Raw genomic sequence first — 24,627 nt, 5'->3', positions numbered from 1 at the left:
CAGTTTCTTAGCTACAAGCATGAACAGACTAAAACACAGATTTGATTGATGACTTCAGCAGGCTTTCCCATGCAACCTTCTCATTACTGTGCTTTAAGCTTGTCAAGGGAAAGCCTAATACATTGCAACTGGCACATTCTTTGTTGTCAGGTAAAAGTTTAGCTACATGGCTCTTGCACTTTGTAATTGCGGTATTGTTGCTGCTAGAGGCAGGTCCAAGGGACAGCAAAATACCCTGTCAGCAGAAAACTTGGCACTGCCATATTGATTTTTAGGCCTCATTGTTTAAGACATACAGTTCCAGGCTTTATCAAACAAAATGCTATACGGTTATTTGAATTGTTAGCATTTTTATTTTTCAAAGCTATTTCTAAGCAGCCAGCTGCAAAGCACTGAGGGGCTCTTTGGGTATGTGTGTCAGGGCTGGAGGGAGGATAGGGGAGGAGGGCTAGGAACAAGATAGGCAAAGTTGGATCAAGTCAGGATGCTTAAGGGGGGCTTCAATCTCCATATGTGTTACACTGAGCATAATTGCTTTATTCTGGAGTAACTTTTGTAAATAAGTGTAAGATTGCCTGTGAGACAGTAGGTCAGAGAAAGCAATTTTACAGTTCTTGTTTTCATTGGCAATTGCAGAAGGTTAAAGCACTTCATGACTTCATTCTGAATTTGCAATCATAACAAGCTATTTTTGTATAGCTACCTTGGAAGTGTACCTTAGAAGAAAGCATTTCCCTCACAGTTTAGAGATTTCATAGAACCACATAACTTGCTACTTACTTAAAGAAAGGCACGAGAATGTACATTTCAGCAGTCTTCATATGCTTGTTGGGAATGAGGTTCCAAGAGCTGTTGTAAACCTGATCGTTACTCTTTTGGTTAATCTAACACTCTGCTGTAACCGCTCTACCTTCGTAAGAATTTATTTTTTTTTTTGAGTAAGAACTTTAGGAACTACCAACCAAGCAGCTAATACTCTGCTCAATGGAAAGAAAATCTTGTCCAAACAGACAGAAGCAAGGCTTAAAATAACTAACCTATGCCTATTTTGAGCCTCTCTCACCCAAGCAACCTCCTCTCCCCAATGTATTTTACCAGAGTCAAAGTGTAGCTGCATATTTCCAGGTATAGGCGTATAAATATTCCTCTCAGAAGCCATTCCTCCCTTTTCCAAGTCCCATCAGAAACCACACAAGTAAACAAGGGTTCAGACTAGATGACAAATGGTCCCTCATCAAGATATCCACATTCAAATAGAAAACATACTTACGCAAGGTTTTTGGCAGAAACAATACTACATCATTTAATATGTAGTTTCAATTTGGTGATAGGTATTTGAAAGCAAAAACATACTTTTTTAAGCCTTTATGTCAGTGAAATAGGGAATAAAATATTCTGTTTCTTTGAAAATACATGTATGCAACACTCAGAGTATCTATTTTCTTTCTATGCATCTCAATTTGGTCTCTATTTTCAGAGTTTGTGCAAATTTTCTGTCCATTGCACAAGAACTTCTCCTTTACAAAAGAAGATCATTCAGACCAGAAAGAGACTATCAGTGCTATAATTTGCACTTAGCAAGGAATACAAAGTCATCCCACAACTTGTCTATAATTCTGGACAAAAGAATATAGAGGCATAGCTAGCTTAGGCTAACTTTTGCCAAGCAGAAAGACATGAGGCTCTGTATTAATAGGATTATGTAAAATAAATATGCCAAAAGTTGAAACAATCTTGCCTATCAGCAAGATAATCACCTCGTATTACTTACCACTGTGGATTTTGTGTTTGTACTCTTCTACACAAGCAGATCCAGACGGGAAATTTCAATTTAACCTCTTCTGCAAACTCCCAACAATTTGGTTAAACTAAATAGTGGGCAAACCTGTACCAATTCTGATGCAACTTTCACCATAAACAGTTTCTCTGATCTGAAGTAAATCAGATCATAATACTAAGAGGGAGAAAAAAGCCTCATTCAAACACCCAACAGGAAGAACATTATAAGAAAGAAAAGCAAGGGAAAAACTGGAACTCTCATTGATTTTTTTCTGATTTTGAGAACTCAGACTAAGTTTTAGGGCATCTCTAACTATTCTGTACATGACTTAGATAAGATAGAAATAACAGCAGTCTTCAAGCCTCGTCTGGAAACTTTGCTCTCTGAAACAGGAACATGCAGCCTTTCTGGTTCATTCATTTTGTTGATGGATTTGGTGTTATCTGATTAAACAAGAATTTTATTGAACTTTCTCCTTTCCATTTTGTATTTACAAAACACCTCGGTATCTTTTTGTCCTAAGTTTTGCAGAGGTGGGTAGTACTTTTAACATTTTTTAAGATTTTTAGAGGCTTTTGGGTATGCAGTGTTGAGAACTCCTGTATTTCTACACTAACATCTTTTTCTCTCAACTGCTACATTGGACAGTATATCTTTAGTACCTAATCACTTTCTTAGCACTAGTCTTTTCTAGTCTTTAGTGAAATTTAACAACAACAAAACAAACAAACAAAAAAATCTAACAGAACTTGTTAGGCAAGGGGTAACCACTTCAAATTTGTTACATGAAAGCCTGTTCATGATCCTTTCTTAATCAAAAGCATGCATGTTTTCTCTAGAACTACTCCACATATATATTCTGTAGTCTCACTTAATCACATTTCTTGTGGTGAGGGTCATCTCTGACCCAAACCAGATAACTCTAATGGAAATGGAACGGAGCAAGATGAAGGATGGAGAATACAAGTTCTCAGGAAATTAGGCTAACACCTTAAAGTAAGGCACAGATCTTCTTAAGATCACATTTATATAGCCCTATGTGAGGGGAAAAAAAAAGAAAAGGGTTCAATTATTAAACAAATTCTCATGAAAATGCAGAGTCATTCAATTAAAAGCTTTATAAATTCAGCCTGTACAGATAAGGCTATAAAATTATAAAGAGACCTCTTCCATTTGCTTCACTCCCTGCTTTTCTCCCTGCACAATCAAAGTTCCAGGGATGTTGGAGGTTTTAAGTACCTCATACAGGTTACATGAAAACACTTGGGGCATAAAAGCAGCAGCTCCATCAAATAGCTACAAGTTTGTACATGAGAGGTACTTATATATAGGTACATTTTCTTCTATTTAGATAAGCATTATTCAGGTCACTAACCTATGTTATCACAGTAGAGGTACAAAACCCAATCCATGGTTTTTCAGGCAAAAGAAGTAAGACCTAAACTAAGCCACAAGTGCCATCATTGCAGAGTAAAATCCCTCACCTGAAACTTTGTGCAGAGTAAGGGTAGACTGGTACTGGTGAGCCTATCCCCCTAACAACTACGAGACCATAACATTCACCTCATAGCGGGAAGACCATGATCCTGAACACCCAGCACATTCACCTCATCTTAACCTTTCAGTTTTCTTAAATTATAGCAAAGAGCAAAAACATTTGCATAGAGCTCTGAAAAATATTCAGAGTGTTCAAAACCAATCAAGCCAAAAAGAATGTTTTTAAGAGGAACAACTGTTAACTTGCTGACACTTCAAAATTTTGCTCAAAGTTATAAAAGGACAGGTAGGCCTGGTTTGTGCTGAGCTTTTTTGTTTGGTTGCTTGCATTTTGTTTTTATTTTAACGTATTCAAGTCAGCAATCTTAAAAAAAAAAAGCCAAATGTTATTTGAGCAGCCCATTAGTCTTTTCCTCGCACAAGACAAGTATATTAATATGCTTCATTCAGGTTCTGATCTCAGTTGAGTTCCCAATTAACTCGTTTTTACTATCAGATTTCAACACACACAGGGAATGCTTGTGGAAGAAATAAGAAATGCAGTAAGCAAATAGAATACTCGAAGTACTTTTGCAAGTAATGAATCAAACTAAGTTTATGCATTTGTCATGGCACGATGTGGCCACAGCGGTGATGCAGCCACAAGAGTCTGAGGGAAAATGTAAAGCAAAATTTGTGTGAAGATGTTATCTCTGATCAGACCAAATTATACTGTTGCAAAAGTAATAGGAAAAGCTGACAAGCTTTCTTGTTCTGAGATTTTCTGGAATTAGATCAGCTGATTTCATATGAGATACTACTACCTTTCCCTTCACACCTTAACATACTGTCGTACTTCATACACTATATTATTAGGTCCTCAGCTCACCTCCGAGAAGAGATAGTATTACCACATTAGTTAAGGAAAGAAATAGTAGGAATGCATGAAGTTTTGATGCCTCTGTTTCTGGATGGGCATGTTCATAATAACATTTTTCTACATCTTGCAACATGCCTTCAGGAAAGAGACAAGTTGGAAAATCTGCCATCAGTAGGATGAATCACATTAAGTATAGCAGATGTTAAGTAAAGAAAGCAAGTTACTGTTTTAGCTGTAAAATAGTCTGTAGCCTTACTAGCTTCAAGAACATTTTATGAACAAGTCAGGTCCCTTTGGAGTTGTTCTCTGGTCATGCAATACATCAAAAGACACAACATGAGCCTAATTATTCTAATAATTAAAATTCATGAAAAATACTGCCAATTACTGATTGCTTTGGGATGCTGCAGACTCCAGATGCACACAAAATTCTTCATTATTACAGGCATATATTTATTCTCCAACAACCACAAAAGACATTTACTCACAGCATTATTAATGGGGTCCATTCAAGAAGCAAGTAGGTACCCAGAACACACACACAAAAATGCAGCAGTAAAGTGATTTTCCCCCTGTACTCAGCACTGGTGAGGCCCCACCTCAAATACTGTGTTCCATTTTGTACCCCTCACTGCAGGAAAGACATTGAGGCCTGGAGTGTGCCCAGAGAAGAGCAACAAATCTGGTGAGCGGTCTAGAGAACAAGTCTTATGAGGAGCAGCTGAGGGAACTGGGGATGTTTAACCTGGAGAAAAGGAGGCTGAGGGGAGACTTTATTGCTCTCTACAGCTATGTGAAAGGAGCTGTGGAAAGGTGGAGATTGGTCTCTTCTCCCAAGTAACAAGCAGTAGGACAAAAGGAAATGGTCTCAAGTTGCACCAGGGAAGGTTTAGATTGGATATCAGGAAAGGATTCTTCACTGAAAGGGTTGTCAAACATTGGACCAGGCTGCCCAGGGAAGCAGTTGAGTCATCATCCATGGAGGTATTTAAAAGACATGTAGATGTGGCACTTAAGGACATGGCTTTGCAGTAGACTTGGCAGTCATAGGTTAATGGTTGGATTCAATGATCTTAAAGATCTTTTCCAACCTAAACAATTCTACTATTCTATGAGTTCAGAGAGAAGATACCAGACAGAGACGTCATTCTGAACTGCCTAGTGATAAGAATTCATACTTTCTTCCTCTCTACATGAAAAACAAAGTGAATCATAGAATGGTTCGGGTTGGAAGGGACCTTAAAGCTCATCGAGTTCCAACCCCTCTGCCATGGGCAGGGACATCTCCCATTAGACCAGGTTGCTCAAAGCCCCATCCAGCTTGGCCTTGAACACTTCCAAGGATGAGGCATCCACAACTTCTGGGCAACCAGTGCCTCACCACCTTCACAGTAAATAATTGCTTCCTAATTTCTAATCTAAATCTCTCCTCTTCCAGTTTAAAACTATTATCCCTTTTCCTATCACTCCACTGCCTCATAAAGAGTCCCTCCCCATCTCTCCTGTAGGCTCCCCTTAAGTATTGGCAGGGGCTATAAGGTCTCCTCAGAGCCTTCTCTTTTCCAGGCTGAACAAACCCAACTCTCTCAGCCTGTCTTCATAGGAGAGATGCTATGAGGTGAAGGAATTAGACCAAGTTACCCTAAATTAACAAAGATCATTTTCATAAGGCAATAAGCTTCTTTTAAGGCCTTGGCTTCAGGAACACTGAAGTTATAGTTCTAATTCAAAATAGTAAACTTAAGTCAGCACCAAGTAAAATCCCAATAAACAGTTCCATGTTTTCTCCTCTTAATCTGCTAATATGTTTTCTTTTCAATAGGATTTTGCTCTGTGGTAGTAAAACCACAAGTAACCTTGTGTCAGCAACCACAAGTTAAGCATTGCCCTTTCTGCTAGGTCTGGAGAATGAAGTAGGTAAATATATGTATTTATCGCTAGAAGGTACTCAAACAAAAACTTAAGGGGGCTTTTTTTTTGTGTAGGGCACTATAATGTCCTTTGTAGGACAATTTCTTTGACAGAAAATGCACTGAACTGATGTTAAGGAAATACTTAATCAGTGCAAAGAGCATAAATTCAAGAGTTATAATAATTTCAGAACACAAATGGATCATTTCATGTTCTTTTAGAAGATTAACAAGGCAGCAAACAAGCTCCAAAGAAAGTCAGAAAAATTACCGAAACTTTTAAGCCTATGCATTATACAGTTCATGTTCACATACTGAAACTTTGTTACACATTATTTGGCTACTCTCTTTTCATTTAGCAAATCTAACAAAATCTGACCTAGGTATATGACAGCACATTGCTCTAAGTTTCACAAAGATCTTGCAATTTATCCTGACCTGGTGCAGTGAGCAATACATCAAGTGACACATTACACTGTATAATACTGGTGCCATAGGGCTCAGGAATTCTGCTATTTTGTCTCCTTCCTCTACCCAAAAACTGTAATGTCACCAAGAAAGGAAATGCTACCCAAAAATAAAAATAAATACACACTTAAGCTAGTCAGTAAAACAGGATATTCTAGGTTAGCACCAGAAGCTAAACACAACACCGTGTTCACATTACTCTACATTCTGTCTCTGAATATTAGAATCATGTCTGTCAGAGTAAAAATGATCAGGGGTAACTCAAAAAAACCTCCAGCTACTCCTCAGAACACAAGCAAGATCAGAACCCTCCAGCTCAGAAGATTCACATCTTCAGTAGTACTACACTGGCCTGAAAATCCAACAGAGAAAAAATCCTTAACAGTTCCCTCGAGCACTGGGGCAAGGAGGAGGAATAATAAGGGTCTTCTGTGCAATGGTTTCTCATTCTTCAGCTGACAGGTTTCATGGGAATGCTAATGTTCATTTGGGAAGAAAGAAATATTTCCCTCAATGAAAATATTAGGAGGTGATGTTCTCATGTCACCCTGCATTGGTCAATCTTTCAGGGTAGCCAGTTTCCTGAAAATCACCTCAGTACAAATTTTTTCTTACATCACGTGGTTCTCAAATCACTAACAGATACCTAATTTGAGTCTCTCCTTTCTTTTTCTACTCTGCTTTTTAACCCTGTACACCCATGTGGTGGATTCACACTGTTTTCCAGCTAATGCAGACCCTTGTCAGTGAAAGATCTCCAGGCACCCTGCAGCTCTTGTTAATGAGAAGCATGAGTTTCAAATCAAGGCATCAAAAGAACAATTTTCTCAGAACATTATCCTGCAAGGGGTCTCTAAAGCAGCTTTCCCTCTGGGTTTCAATAACCTAAACAAAAGCAAAATCCCTACAGTTCAGCTTGTGATAGGAGAAACACCACTATTTTGGATAAGCCTTTTAGATAAAACATGCAAGTGAACCTCACATGACTCTAGATCAGGACTTTCCATTGACCAAGAGCTCTGTTCCATCACATCCAATTTTCATGATCCTACCTAGAAAGATTTAGAGGGCATCCATGGCTTGACTGTGGCTTAACCTCAAGTCTGACTCAGAAGCCAAGAATTTCTCTTCTCTGTTTTCATTTCCTGCCTGATTTTGGCAGGCCAGCGTGGAGTCCCTATAGAACAAGGTCCACATATATCATGTGATTCTATCCTGACCACTTAAAATTTTCCTTTTCCTTCAGGGGTTCTCCTGCCTTCCCTTCAGAGCAAATTCTGTTGAATAACTGTATGGTACAGGTAGGGAGGGTTGTCTGCTTTTTAAAAAATAAAACATAATTCTAGGCTTCTCCAGTATACGAATAAGGAGAACAAGCACCATCATTCTATTCCCAGTTATGCCCAAAGAAGAGGTGTGAGAGCCTGGACTACTCCTTTTTATTCATCCCAGTTTTCTCTACAAACAGTTGGGCACATTCTCAGCTGATGAAAAATTGCAGGATCTCAGATGTCTGGGATTTTTTCATATTAGCCAGTTCCTAGCCTTATGTATGATTCACCAAGGCTCTCAGTATAATGCCAAAAGTACAAATAGCTCTATTCCTAATAAAAGGTATTTTGCTGAGAGTATTTTAATGCTGGGGACCTTAAGAACTCGAAGTGCTACAATAACTAGTAAATATTTGTTTTTTTCTTAGAGTATAAGGAGTTTCCTGAAATTTTTGATCCTGGTTCCTGCAGTAATTACTGAGACCCAAAATATAATATGGAGTATGAGGTATCTGGGAACCACAATACAAGCATCTTCCAGTTCAATAAGTTACCGTGAAAAAGCAAAAATTACTTCTTTATAGTTTTATCACTAATTCTTTTGCCTTTTCCATTGTACTTACAGCAAAGTCTGCTCATGGACTCCTACTTCAAGTAGCACTGAATGATGCCATAAGCATAATAAACATTTCATATCCGCGAAAATAACGTCAAGCTTCCTGTGTCCACTGAGCATGTCATCAGTGACAAGAACATACTGAGACACATAGACATACTTAGAAACACTATTATAACATCATCGGCAACCCTTAATGAACTTGCTCATGTCAGGAGACAAAGCCTTGTTTCTGTGAGCTCACCTTTTACTCTGATCACACAGCAAGAAGTACTTGAATTCAGATTCAACATGTGCAGGTCATTATCTTCCACTTGGAAAGATATCATAAGCACATTTATTATTCAAAGCCTGCCCCTTTGAAGCTTCCCACTTATAAAGTCAGGGATGCAGCAAGTGTTGTGTGGTTGACAGAAACATCACTTTGAGGTCTGTACTTGAGACCTGCAGGAAAGAAAGATGTGGCAAAACCACAAAGTATTGCATGTTTTACTCCCCAATTATATTCAGCAGGACACTCAAAATGGTTTTAATGACTTTCAAAAGCACTTAGAACTGATGCCTGGGTTTATGGGTTACCTTTTAAGGATATGCTCCTGCTTTGAGTTAAAGTCATTTTTCCTTCCCCTTTTTCAACACAGCATCAGTGAAAGACACAATGTATTCATCTAACTGTATAATACGTTATATATATGTATGTATAACATCTAACTTTTCTGCACAGAGTTGTGTAGAAAAGGCATCAACGTTCTCACAGAAGACCTTGCTTTTGTCATAGGAAAGGATTCTAGGCAGAGGACAGAAAATATTCAGTCAATATCACATTGGAACAAGTTCAGAGAGGTTTTCAACCTCATTTCCTAAATCATTGTAGACTAAACGGATGCACCATAGTTTATTGAATAACTGAAGTTGTCCCTATGACTGGGTCATCACTCAAATTCCAGAAGCTATATTAGGTCACTATTAGTAATATTAACACATCTCCAAATTTCACTTAAGGGGCTAACAAGGGTCCTTCAAACATCTACATCTATATTTTCCTTATTTGTCTGCCTTTCCAATGATTAAATCTACCTGGGCCACTGCATGACACTCAAAAACTGGGCATTCCCATGCTATCCTGCAACATTCCCAAACATCTGCATCTTCTGAAGGCTCTTTTTCCGAGTATGACAATTAGAGCTTACTTTGAGATCTTGGCTCCTTGGTGTGCTTCTTAAAAGGACATGATTTTCTCTGTTTTACAGATGGTAAAGAGGATCACAGAGAGAATTAAGTTGCTCAATTTTTTTGCTGCAGATCCACAGCAATGTTTGAGAATAAAACATCTGACCTGCCAATTTCCCACCCATTTAATGATAAGAAAAATGATAATGGATTAATAGCAAGCTGAAGACTTAAGCATTATTTATTTCATCTACTGACTTAGGGTGTGATCTCTCTCCAACAGAAATTAATGGTAAACTCACAGTGAGTTCAACAAGAGCAAGACTAAATCCCTGGTTTCTTTCCTCCCACCAGCTTCCCTAGAGAAGCCAACAAATCATGAAAATTTAATGACTATCTTTCACTTTAAAATAATGGGGAAAAAAAAATGTACTCAACAGTCATTGTGTGCTTCTTTTCCCATTCCTGGACCAAGCTTATGATTTTTACTTGGAAAAATCAACAGGAAAAACACACACAAAAACCCCCAAGATACAATAGAAGTCTGACCAACACATAAAGCTTGTCTTGGACTTAATTTTACAATGCAGACACTTGTTCATTTGGGATACTTTTTAAATCTCATTAATTGAACTGAGAACTGTTTTCCTCCCACATCGTCGCTCCCCTCCTACACTTTTTGCGACTAAACTACAGTATATGGGGACTGCCAATATGAAACAACCTACTAACCTCAGCAATTGGCAGCTATGATCAATCACTTCATAAAATCCTATGTGTCAGCTAGAACCAATTGTGTTTCTTAACTAAGTCAATCTGCTAAACATTTTAAGCCATGAATCCATTCAAAACACTAGAAAAACAAACTCATTTGGATGAATTCTTACCGAATGTCCAATTTCCTTTTTTTAATGATTAATACCAGAGTAGAAATTCTTTGCTGTCATGATGCAAGGCTGCTTGCAGACTCTTCAGTGTATGTATACTGATTAATAGAGGCCAACTCTTCACTTACTGGTAAAGTTTACCACAGGTACCCACAGTTATTAAACCCCCATTAGTAACATGCATATAGTTCCCTACTTTTTTCAGACAATTAATGTGAGCTAGATATGAAGCTAATGACTAGTGATGGGTGATACTCATTTACTTGTTGATATAATCAACAGAATTCTTCAAATTACTCTTGCAGTTGGTCCATACTCCACTGTCTTTTAGAGATAATAAATTCAAGCACCATATAAATTGAGACACCAAGATGCCAGCTCTATTCCACATATCAGTTCTCTTGGGGTAAGGTATAATGTATGCAGCACACACAGGAAACCATAGCTATCAACCAAAACAGAAGCAAACATCTCTCTTGAATCCGAGTGTCGTACTGAACTGATATTACTAAACACATCACTAAACAAATGAGACATGTTTTAACCCTAAACTGAACTTTGGCAGAATGAGATCAGCATAGAAAGTAATTCTTTCCATAATTATTTCCTCCTTAAAAATAATGTGTCAATGGATTTCTTTGGCCAATTTGCTCGTTATTGAGATTGTATATTCTACTCTCTGCCCCCAAGTAGTCTTACGAGCATAATTTCAGTGATTTGTTAACCTTTTGCATACTTAATCTGTCCCATGAAACTAAGAGTTTTTCCACTCCACCCTTTGGATAAATCAAAAGGGAAGAATCAAACATAAAAGCTAGTGGAAAAAATAAGGAGAAGGAAAAAGAAACATGAAGAAGGTACACTGAAGAGACAAAGAAAAAAACTGAAGAAAGAAAGAAGCCAACTGAGAACAAGTGAGGATAACAAAGACATGACTCACTGGAGTCATGAGTCTTGACTGAGTAGAGAGACCTGTGTAGGTAATCCACAATGAACTCTGATCACAAAAGGACTTTTACTACCTGGAATACATTGCAACAACTTTTAGAAGTAGGATAATAAAGCAGAAGCTTGCCTCTTAAAACTTCATTTGACTCCTACAGCAATCCATGGGAATGAACTCATTCTCAGAGAACAAAACCCATCGCAAAGTAGAATAATAAAACATGTTTCCATTCACAGATTGAGGGAAGAGGATATGCTATTTTGCACATTTTTACTGTGAAACAAGAGCGCTGTGAAAGGTACCTTCCTAGGGAACAATGACACATTTCCATTCTCACCTAGACCAATAAAAGCATGTAATGCAGGCAACGTATCACACCTCACAGGTGTTTGTCCATGTGAAAGTTACTCTGAGACAGCACCAAAGACTGGGTTAATTTGTCTTTACTAGATTGTACATTCTGTTAGACTTCTAAATTTGTGATCTGATTATTGAGATGAGAGGGTTTTGGTTTTGTGGTGGTTTTTTTTTTTTTTCAATTTGACTTAGTATCTTAGGCTGGGAATGGATTAAATATCAGATTCATTTCCAAATTCTATTTGCCAGAGAAATTTTGAGTTCTCCTGGAATGACAGGAGGAAAAGGAATTGGCAATATCTAACCACTAGCTTCAACAGCAAGGATGGGCATGTACCTGCTTTCTCAGTGTATTCCTGATGGGGAAGGCAATAGATTAGGAATTGTTGTGGCTTGGTGGTACTTCATCACTGTGATAGTCTTTGAGGAAAAGTTTCAGACAAGAACTTGCTAAATCAATCACCATGAAACACAACAGTTTATCTTTTCTCCCATCAAACTTTTTGTTGTCCTTTAAGTTAGCTGCTTATTGCTGATAAGTGAAAACTGCCTCTGGAAGGTGAAAATAATAGCTTTTAAAAGCAACTAAATCATAGATTTTTCTGATTATTCTCATGTCTTTGAGTTGGCATATGGCAGTTAATTTCTGGCTTGAATAAGAAAGCTGTGAGAAAACAAAACATCACTTGCTCAGAGCTTAAACTTTTTCTCCTGTACAATAAAACTAACAGCCAATACAGCCTTTTAATAACTGGATGCTGGAACCAGTTTCAAACATCGCACTTAAAAGCTGGCAGGGGTGGGAAAGAGCAGGGGGGGACAAGTGGACAGCAACTGACTTGTGAAGAACCACAGCTATTGCCTCCATGAATGCTGTCATAACAAATCTGGGTCAAAGCTCAAAGTTGAGCTCAACTCCAGACAGGAGTACATGACCAATACACAGGTTCACAATCTGACTCCAGTCTCGTGTGCCTAAGACCCTGAAGTCTGTTTATTGTTTCTGATTGGTATTTACCATCGATTGGTACACAATTTGTTCAGGGACTTGACTTGAGGAGGGGAAACAAAACAAACTCAAGCCTTACATTCAGCACGTTGACAGACACTGACTCACATTCTGGAAGGTAACCAATGAGCCATCAGTTCTAACAAGAGAGTTCCTTGGTGCTTGGCTGATTTACTACAACAAAAAGTTAATTCCTACACAGGTAGAATGAAGAGGCTTTGTCTTAAGGCAGAAATGCAAGACACTTCCTGATGCAGGACAGATACTCTGCCACAGAGCACATGGGCCTGTGAACTACAGTAAAGTTCCCTCCAAGCATAACTACCATTTTCATTTCTACACAAACCAAGGCAAAAGGAAAACTTCCTTGCTTTACCTTTTTCACAGAATAAGAGCCATGTATATCTGAAATCAGAAGTACCTTTATCATATGTACATATTTATACGGATTTGAATTTATGCTACAGCTTTTTGTTCATGAAGTATTACATGATTTGAAAAACCTATTTTGACCATTTATATTTCAGTACAATCTTTATTCATCTCACTCCGCTGCATTTATCTGTATTTCTAGAACCCTGTCAATAACATGTATATTAGAAATGTCCTAAAATTAGCAAATAGAAAACACACAGGATTCTCACACACAGCATACCACTGCAGCTAGTCTCAGAGACCACGGAGACAGGATTTTGCAGGAATCACTAGAAAAGACTAGCTAAATAGCTGAATTCAGTGACTTGTGTGCACAACGTATCTACTGACTTTTGCAAAAATCTGGGGAACCATAAAGTCCAGCTCAACCTAAGTAATAGGATTTTCTGTACTATTTATGAAGTTGTATAACCTGCACTATTTATGAAGTTGTATAACCTTTTTTTCTGACTAAATAATATTTAACTTCTATTCTAATTAGAACTACAGGTTAGTATCTGTCAGCTAGAATGCAAATAGATGAATAATCATAATTTTACTAAACTGGAGCCTGATTATGGACTCTATCTACATTGCCCAGCAATCATCATAGAAGGTAAGTAAAAATGCTTCTTCCACGCCCTCTTAAAAGTTGAAAAGTTACAGATAATCATTACCGTGCACATGATGTCCCTCCCCTTAGTATCATTGATCTCTCACCATTATCTTACATGACAGATCACAGAGAACATATTTCTTCAGGCTGAAGCTAAAGGCCAGACAATATACCCTGTAAAAATGCCCCCTCCCATCACCCCACAAGCCTCAAAACAGTGTTGTCTACATCATAAAAAATATGATTTCATTAAGCTCATGATGTCTAAATGATATTCAGTTGATTAATAGTCACACTAGTGACTTGTAGTTGCAGTCTCTGGTTTATTACATGCAAACACAAACTAATCATCATCCTAATATAAGCAGATCTCAAATATTGCACTAACATTTCCCTTCCCATGCTCTGATCTCATGCTAGAATGCACTCCTCCACCAGTATGTACATCTAGTTTAAGTATATGTTTATAATTAAGGTCTTAAAAATAAAAAGAGGATATGTGACCATACTCTGTGGGGCATGGAAATTACAGCAATACAGAAGCATGGCTCAGGTCTGAGACACCATAATGGTCTACTTGAACAATACATTTTTCATTCCAAAGCGTTCCTTCTATTTATTTTAATAGAAAAGAAAGGAAAAATTATATCAAAAAATCCAACATACCTGGCACCACTGTCTAACTGTTCATTTGAGAAACAACACAGAGGATTTTTCAAAACCATATGTCTAGCATGACTGGAAAGAGACAGAAGACATATGCTTAGAATTCCTTAGCACAAAACCCATGCATTTCTGCAGAAGACATAGAAGAGCAACATGACAAGACTGTGACAAAGTCACGGAAAACTGACATTACCTGACTCTTGGCTTCAGGAAAACTCCAAAGCAAAAAGAGATGTCCAGTGGAAAAGCAAAGTAAGCAAACACATTGAAAATTTCTTATCTTGGGCAAAAGTTCTCTTTAACCAAGAGTATCAAGATAATTTTGAGAGAATAAGCGTGAACAGTATTTTGCAGGGTGGCACTGATGCTCTCTGCTTGTCTCAGATGTGTTGTCAGACTTCAGCCAAAGAGGCAACAGACAGTTTGGAGATTGCTCCAGGCTGTTAACTGCTCTGTGATTTTAGTGCTACAGCAACAGTTTGCAATCACTTAACAGCTGTATGGAACATTATTTTCTTTGTACACAATCTTTTTCAAGATTGACAGGTTTATCTGGGCTGAGAGATTATACAAAAAAGATGCTTATCCTCCCATGTAACAGCAACACACAATGGAGAGGGGAAAAAACCCACCACGTTTAAAGAGAGCAAGATCCTAATTAGAATTCGTCCAATTCAGCAAATGTGACTGAAAAGACAGTCTGCAAAAGCCTCCCTTTTGTGTGCAAAACTGCTCTCAGGAGGTCAGCCTCTAAAAGTGAAATTCCGGCCTGAGATCTAGCTAAGACTACCTTCCAGTTGGTATCTCCAGCATCACAATCTTGCACCAGATTGCTCAGTACTTTAAACAGGCACAGGCAAGTCAGGGAAAAACATATAGAACATTAACATGCTTTGGGCTACAAGGTCTTGCACCATTTATAAAGTTATGAAAATTGTTGGCTGTTCCATCTCTGCTGAGAAGCTTTACAGTTAGCAGGAGGAACACAAAGAGTCATTAGTAGTGATGACTAATTTGAATGAACTAGGTTTATGCTAAAGAAATTGTTCTGAAGCTTTGGTGAAAGTTTACCCTCAGACATTCACATTTGGGAAGTGAGAAATTCCCAAACACAAAGCAGAGAATCCAAGGGGGAGCAGAGGACCTGTAAGTCAGGAAAGGCTCTCACAAAGCCTGATGGAGAAGTGATATTTTATGGATGTTAAAACAGTGTGCTGACCCAACCAAAGCCAGTGAAGGCAACTTGAGCTGGGAAGTCTTCTTCATTCTTCTGACCTTTCATTCCTGGTCCCTGCTAGATTTCAGTGAAAATGTGTGCAGCAAAAAAACCCACTGAAAGCTATACAACTACTCTGGAAATTCATTGTCATCCAACACTGTTTTATACTTAAAAGCTGTGCTGAAAATGGAGAAATGTTAACCATCAGTAGAACCAGCGCTGGCCTCCTCTACCAAAACATAACTACTATAGGCACCATTCAAAGCTTTAGGATTATAATCAGCCTTCTGTTAAATCAAAGCAATTTCTTTAATGTAAAAAGGCTGTGCAATGACAATTAGAGTACAAAACAGTCAAAAAAAGGATTTTCAGTTCAGTTTTGCAAGACAACAACATTGCTTGCATTCATAGAAGCTATGTTAGTTCTGTTTACTCGAGATGTTCAGAATTTTGGAGGTACTATTGAATACGTAATTTACTTTAGTTAGGTTTTTACTCCATCAGGCTTTGTATTTTCCATAAGTTAAAAGCACATTCATGTTTCCAATGGTACCTAAAGCTATTTGAACCTTATCACCCTTGGAAGTTCTATAATCTTATTAGATTTAAAATTAAAACAAAACCATACATTTGCATAATCCACAACTAATCACTCAAATTACTTATTGGTGACATCACTAAACACTGTAAATATACCACATGGAAGTACAGATACTAATATTGATTACATGTGTCCTACTCACTAAAAGCAATTGCCTTGTCTATAAACTGTCTGGCAAATAGTTTACTCCCCCATAAAATTTATGGATTTAATTCTGAGACGTTTTACTGCCCTCTCCTTTTCTGCATCTAATCCTGACCCTAAAAACTTCTTCAAAAATTCCTGCAATTTTTTTCCAACTGAAAGAGGGTTAGACTCAGGATACAGACACACACACAAACTAAGATGTGAGCTGCTCATCACTGAAAATTGATCACAGGCATGTATTTACCCCATGGAAAATGCAGAGCCGTTTCAAGGAGCAAACCTGGCACCTAGACTCACAAGTAAGATCACACACAAGCAAAATACATGCTTTGAAACACATTCTAGGATGTCCATCTATCTTTCATTTTCCTATACTGTAATTAAGTGTTCACTGAAGTCTGCAGTCTACAGCCTGGGCCCTTTTGGAAGTGAGGTTTTGAGATTGCACTAACAATGCACTAAGTTGCACACCATCAACATCACGTTCTGTTAAATAAAACAGAGAGTTGCTCTGGTGCAAGGCCAAGCATACTCAGTTACTGGTTATGTTTATTACATGGCAGGAAGAACCTCTTGCCACCAACAGGTCCTGTGGAGCTAGTTCCAGGAAAAATCCAAGCAAAGTTTCACAGCACAGAACTTCAAAACGTTATTTTTGGAAGTATACATCACCAACACAGGTTAGGAAAAACTAGCCATTACTTCCTCGCAGCCCAAACACAGGAAAGAAGCAAGTCCAAATGCTTATGAAAGAGATAACTTAGAGAAATATATAGCAGATGTGCTTTTTGTAGCAAAATCAGAAGAGCTCATGAAGCATGCTGTATGAAGGAGGACAGTAGTGATACCCTACAGCTCATTTGACTAAAGCAAATTTAAATTGTCCCTGGTGAGTACACCAAGCATTTGGTTTGGCAACCACTGCAGGATCCTCTCCTGCTCTCCTTGCAAATGGCACAGTCTGGAATTCTACTGAACATTTCAATTTTTTCTAGTGACTTTTCACACTTCATATGACATTTCATAACTATCTTTGGGCATTCTTTCTATAATTCCAAGAAATACGTCATAATATGCTCAGCTTAGATTTAGCTGCTTCACTTGGGTGATGTGTGCCGAGCCTGAAAACTGTAAAAGCAGAAAGGAAAATATCACAACGCCAAACACACTTCGTCCTTCTAATGCATTACCTTCTTGGTATGATATTTCCCTGCTTTCAGCATGAATGACTTAGTGATCCAAGGTGAATTGCTAGCAGTTCTATGTTTCTAATAACCTACATAGTACATGCGTGTACAATCCTATTTACATTAATCCATAAATCACTTCACATTATTCAGGTCAGTTTTCATGCTGCCTCTGGGTAGCTGAAAGATACTTGATCCAGCAAAGGTTCTTTCATGATAAAAATTCGTCCATCAAAATTGTTGGGAAAGTTTGACTTTCACTGGACTAGTGCATTGTATCACGTGACTGTGACTTTTAAAAACAAAACAAAACAAAACAAAAACAACCAAACAAGAAAACCTACACAAACATGGCTGCCCTAGAAACAAATTTACCATCCTGTGGAAGCTCAGCCTTCCAAACAGACGAGTCCAGGATTTCCAACTCAACTTCACTGAATCCACTAACAAATTCAAACAAGTTTGTTTTCAGAAAAATCAAAATCAGATAGATTTGACAGTCTCTGATCACAAGTACAGTTGTGAAGTTAAAATAAAAAAAAAATAATCAAAAAAGAAGACTTATAAGCCCACATGAGTTTAGCATCTAAATTCAAGCTAAGCTCCACCATGTATACTGAATTAGAAATCCTAGGGGAAAAAACACACCTCTATGCAGTAATGCGAGATGTTTGCTTATCTTAACAAAACAGAGGTTACAAATACCATATAAAAACAAGTACGCTAGAGGTCAAGTCCAAGACAGATTGAGAATCTGAAAGAAAGAATTATTCATGTCATCTTGTGACAAGTGCATTATAAATGCCATGGACTGACAGGAAAGATGACAAAACATGCACTCTTGGCTGTCTAGACTGAGTGTGAGACTAACCATTCCCATACACTGTAAGAATGAGATTTCCCAAAAGCATTGGAAAAACACAGTTAAATTAAACAAACTGATAATAAAAACAAATAGGCTCATTCCAAATAGATGTCATCTCCAAATTTTGTACTACTAGCCCCTAGAAAAATAGAACAATACTCCAAATCCCCATTGCAGCTGGAGATGAGAAAATGGTGGGGAATGAGGCTCCTTTTCATTCATAGAACAATACTCCAAATCCCCATTGCAGCTGGAGATGAGAAAATGGCACCTCCAGTGTCGTCAAGGCTTCTAGACTAAGACACTACAGACTGAGTACCTCAGAATCACCCCGAACTTCCTGTCCAACTCACAATTTGATGCATTACTAAGACTCTGGAAAATAAAGTGATCTAGTCATTACAGTTCAAGAGAGTTTGAAGCACAAGGATTTCATTTGCAAAAGATCAGAATATCCTCCACCTCAGAAGCCCTTTCACTATTAAATTAGAGTCCCAGCCTCTACCAGTTAGTTAGGAATAGAAAAGGAAAATTACCACTGTTTGTTTCATTCTTTTTCATGGGCATCGTCAACATAAAGATCTAAAGAACAAATGAAAGTACTGGAAACGATCTTTTTACACTTTGTTTTCTGTAAACTAAGGAGTTCACCATTATAATTGCTCACTGTAACCTGATATCTAGAAAACACCCAATCCCATCTTTATTAAATTTAAAATCTGGCTAAGCCTACACTTCCTTCAAGCACTGCTGAGGGGTGGAACTAATGTCCTGCTGTACTATATGCAAGGAAGGAGAATGTCTGCCAGGCCCTTTGTAACACTCCTCTGCACCATCGCAGTGGCAGAAATGCATCACTGCACAGAAGGTAGAAGGATTTTCCTCTATTTCAGGAGCTGGCACCAGAGCTTGGGCCTAAACTCACTGACTGCTCCATCGAGAAGCTCCAGTCAGAATTCTCAAGTCAGACACCAGCGAGGGAGTGCAAGTCACGTAGAATCATGGAATGGTTTAGGCTGGAAGGGACCTTAAAGATCATCGAGTTCCAGCCCCCCTGCCATAGGCAGGGTCACCTCCCACTAGACCAGGTTGCTCAAAGCTCCATCCAGCCTGGCCTTGAACACCTCCAGGGATGGGGCATCCACAGCTTCTCTGGGCAACTTGTTCCAGTGCCTCACCACCCTCACAGGAAAGAATTTCTTCCTGATATCTAATCTAAACCTACTCTCTTGCACTTTGAAGCCATTACCCCTCATCCTATCACTCCACTCCCTGATAGAATTCCTCCTCATGTCTCCTGTAGGCCCACTTCAGATTCTGGAAGGGGCTATAAGGTCTCCCTAGAACCTTCTCTTCTCCACGCTGAACAACCCCAACTCTCTCAGCTTCTCTTTGTAGGACAGGTGTTCAAGATCTACAGATTACATATTAGCACTACTACTCCTCACGCTGTGATAACAAGGGCACCACTGTTCAAAATTTATAAAAAAAAAAAACCACAAAAAATATCACAGTAAGTCCAAGGCAAGATATCCAACTTTTCTTCATGATGATCTGGAATACACAGTGGTCAAGGGTGTCCTCAGAAACTGATTTCTAATTCAGCTGTTTGTAGCACCATGGAAAGCTTCTCCTTAAAGACACAGATGAGCAAGGGAAAAATGGCTGCCAGCCATCAGCACTTACAATTTCTATTGGAATCACAGAGTACACAGTTGCATCTTCTAAAGAGGATGAAAGAATGCCTTCATAAAATGAGCCTAGGAAATAAGTTCTAATGCTAAAATTGTTTATCAACTGTGTGTAATGAAGATCAGATCTGTTCAAAACAAGAGAAAAAAACCCCAAAGGTTACAGGCTTGAGATAGTTTTTTGTTTTCTTTTAAATCAAGTTTGAATCAAACACCACACAGCTACATAATTATCCCCTCTTCATCAGATAACAAACTAGGTAGCCTGATGCCACTGAGCACGTTGTAAAGTTTTATGAATAAAAGCCAGAAGGGCTTTATCTAGAGTTATAGGTTTGAAATGTGTGTATAATAAATGGCAGTCACCCAGCTTATTTTGTTGCTGATTAATATGCTGATTAATATGCCTTACTCTATATAAAATAAATATTACACGTGATTGTCTTCTATTTCTTCTGTATATGCATGCACCTCAAATGACCATTTATAGTTTTCTTGCTACATGCCTTCTTCCCTGCCATTCTCCCATTTATGAGTGAAATGGTCTTTACCTCCATTTTCCTTCTGAAGCAGCTCAGAAGGAACTCTCCCCCTTCTCTCCAAAGCAAAAAGAGATTTCTCCAGCACTTACAAGTATTACCATCACTTGGACAGTACATCATGACTAAATGTAAAATGCACATAGAATTAAAAGCCAAGAATGCTAATTATCTGTCCATCTATATTTGCCTGTATAACGCAGAGCAAACGCAGTAAGGAAAACAATAACAGTAGCAACTCTTAGTACAGGAAAGAAAATAAATGTTAAGTTACAAACAAAAAAGGTAGAACCTATATCCTATCAAAAAGGTAGGCCAAATGGTGTCAGGTACAAACTTCTCCACTTCGGGGGAATTGCTCCAAAACCCACGAGATCATAACTTGGCTCAAGCAGCATTTTCACCATCACAGAAAACATTATCCCTGTAAAAGAAATCTACTGTAAATTTAGCCTGGTTATTTTAAGGTTGGAATTGGCTAGAAAGCTATGAATCATGTGCTATAGACAGAGATGTGCATTTTACAAGACCATTTGACCAACTCCGAGACTCAGAAAAGTTTTCAGGTGCAAATGAAAGACACTGACCTCTCATTTACTTAAACCTATGTAGATTGAACAGACTTACTTCGTATCTAGACTCGCATAGCAAAGGAGGAATGGGTCAAGCATGAAATTTAGCCACCAACTTCATAATTTCAAAAGTTAGCCTTGATCTAAGGCTTAAGCGTAAGAAGTAGCTAATAGTAATTGCTTAATAAATAACAAGGATTGCATGAAATTTTTCATGTAGCAGTCTACATAGCATATAAAAGCATTAGAGCCACAAAAGCTTACACACTAACAAGATTTTATTCACAGCATTAGGGACTAACAACTTTAGAAGTAGCTAAAAACAGCCGAACCTGTAGTTCAGACTTATGTATTTAATGTACACACCTTATGTTTTTGTCCCTTTATCAATCCCTTTAAAAAACTCAAACTCGAACCTTATTGTATATACTGACACACATGTTGTACATAACATATTTTTTATAAGTCAGTATAATCACAGGCAAAAAGCTAAGTATGTTGCAGAATGAGACCTAGAATAGTCAAGTAAATAAGCCTAAAACCAATGAGACACATCTTAAGACCAGAAAATGTGGATCCTAAAACATAATGTATAGTGAAAAAACACATCCCACATCACTAGCTCATATAAAGCCCACATCACAAGGAAAACTGGAACAGTATCTATTATCGTTTATTTTATAGAACTGAATTACTATATGTGCATTGTACAAACAACCTAGTTTAGCTGTTATAACTTTGTTTTTGTTTCAACTTTCAGTTGTTGCAATTCAGATTCTTGTTCTTGATTCTTCTTTAAACCATCACATGTTCTTTATCACAGATAATTTTGTTAGGTAAGAAAGAGAATTGTAATTTGAAAGCTTGATACCAAAAGCATCATTTACTGTAATCCAAGACATGACTTAACCATTAACATACAAGTTAAAATAACTAAATCATTTGGATGTTGTGTCATGAAAGGAATAGATTTGCCCTTGGCTCCTCAAATGAGTCCTAATAACTTTCTTGGCAAATAAGCAGCGATCAATTTGTCAAAATTAGTTGTTCCCCAAATGCAGTGACACTAAATATTTTATCTCACTGCCAGTGGGCACTGACATTTTGAATCTTAAATCAAATGCTATAGCAGACCTAAAATGCATATTTTCCCTACAGAAGTATGCTCCAAACACCTGCCACTACGTTATATGCCGTTTACTATTAACAGCCAAGGCCTTCATCCAGTCCCACCTCCCCTTATTTTCTCCTATACTGAGAATTTGTTTATAGTTTGTGTTTCCCAGAAACAGATATTCAAGTAAACATACAAATTCAGTTCCACAGGAGTACTATAATCCCTTGCTGGATTTGAATTATTCCTGTGCTAATTGGAGTCTGGTGGTCAGCAAACTGGGTATCTTCTTACGGACTGAGATGTTGACTAACTGCCAAGCAGCGCGACTGGTGCCCTGCTCGGCTAGCCATGGGTGTCGTTCCACAGGGAATTTTAGGAACAGTTACAGGCAAACTTGGTAACCCATCATAAATATTACTGTATTATGAGCTAGCAGCCTATAAATCCCTTCTCAGTGGCATATCCCTATGGGAAAGGGCATGCAAGCTTCCATATGGTGGTGATATATCATGTGATTTTTTTAAAAGGCATACTATAACTCCGACTTATTTACTGTTCTCTCTCTTTGTTTCTGTAAACAAAGAAAAGCTTAAAAGGTTACATTCCTTCCTACTCCTTGCTACATTATTTAAACCAAACCGAAAGTTTAGCTACATAAATGTCTGTCATCTGTACCTAATTCTTGGTACTTTCCCTTTCTTCTTTTTCAGAAAATTAAATACCCAGATGTGCCTGACTAAATAAAAAGGGGGCTGAATCATCTCATTCTTCTGCCAAAGTAGCAGAAATAAAGATAGCTGAGAGTAAGGGGAGAATCTTAACAAACAAAACGACTATGAAGTTAAACATGCTGAACACTGACCATATCCTAAATAAGCTTCCTCTATCTGCCACCACACATTGCAAAGCACAAAAACTAAGATACCATTTACTTTTGGTTTAATTCATAAAAGCCTTATTTCATAAAAGAATCCAAAAGACATCAGCCTATTCGTACAAATCATATCTAGGAAGAGACCCATATAAAAAGCCATTTGAATATGTGCTAAGGAACAAAATCAAATTAATTTAATTTTCTTTTCACATTTTTCCCCAGCTCTCAAATACAATCAAAGACTCAAAAAAAAATAATTGCAGATTCCATTAATAAGCAAACCAAATAATGGGACATATTTAGGACATATTCAATCCTCCATTTTTGCTGCTTCCTTTCTTCAAAGTAAACCACTTGTTCTTCAATTTATTATTCACTTGTAATTCAATGTGGTGAGAAAAAGGCAGCAGTCTACTAGAACAACAGGAGACAAAGCAAGCGCTACCACTGCCTGGTCATCTCAGTGGGCCTCTGCTGGGCTCCCACTTATTAATGGCTTTCTCATACTGCTCAAAACTGGATATAGTATTGTAGATGTGATCTAACAAGTGGCTAACACTACTTCAGCCCTCCTTGCCTGCTGCCAGGGCATTATAACCATTCTGCAGTTAAATCTGCAGGCAGAGAGGAGTCTGCCTTCTCTTGCCAGAAATCACAGGCTTCCAGGCTCCCTCATTTACCCCACATGAGACCTCAGTCTCCAGCTGCCCCTCCTTCTGTGCATTTTGGGGACTGAGGCTCTTTTCTCTGAAGGGTCTCTGTGAAGACCCCACTGCCATGGTTTAATCCTAGCCAGCAACTAGGACCATGCAGCCATTCACTCACTCCCCCCTGCCCCAGTAGGGTAGGGAGAAAAAATGCCAAACAAAAACGTTATGGGCTGAGATAAGGACAGTTTAACAGAACAGTAACAGAAGAGAAAGTAATAATAACGGTAAGAGAATATACAAAATAAAAGATGCAATACAATCACTCTCACTGCCTGATTATCAATTGCCCAGCCCACCCCAAGCAGCGATCGTGGATTCCAACCCCCCAGAAAACCCCCATTTATATACTGAACATAACATCTATGATATGGAATATTCCATTGGCCAATTTATCCTGTCTATGCTCCCTCCCAGCTTCTATGGGAAGATGAATGAGTCCTTAATATTAACATTACTTAGCAACAACTAAAACAATATGGGTTATTAACATGCCTGTACCACCCCGCTTCCATGGCTCTGTCCCCACCCATTGCATCACTTCCCATCTCACGCAAGTTGGAGAACACATACAATGGGATCTCGTGTTCTTTGGGCACATAGGAGCCAACTGCTCATTCTACTCCTCCTTTTAAATTAATT

The sequence above is a fragment of the Calidris pugnax genome, unplaced genomic scaffold (assembly GCF_001431845.1).
Source record: "Calidris pugnax isolate Ruff unplaced genomic scaffold, ASM143184v1 scaffold42, whole genome shotgun sequence".
In the NCBI taxonomy this organism is placed as follows: Eukaryota; Metazoa; Chordata; class Aves; order Charadriiformes; family Scolopacidae; genus Calidris; species Calidris pugnax.
The sequence above is the reverse complement of the archived record's forward strand: the minus strand, read 5'-3'. Positions refer to the sequence as shown.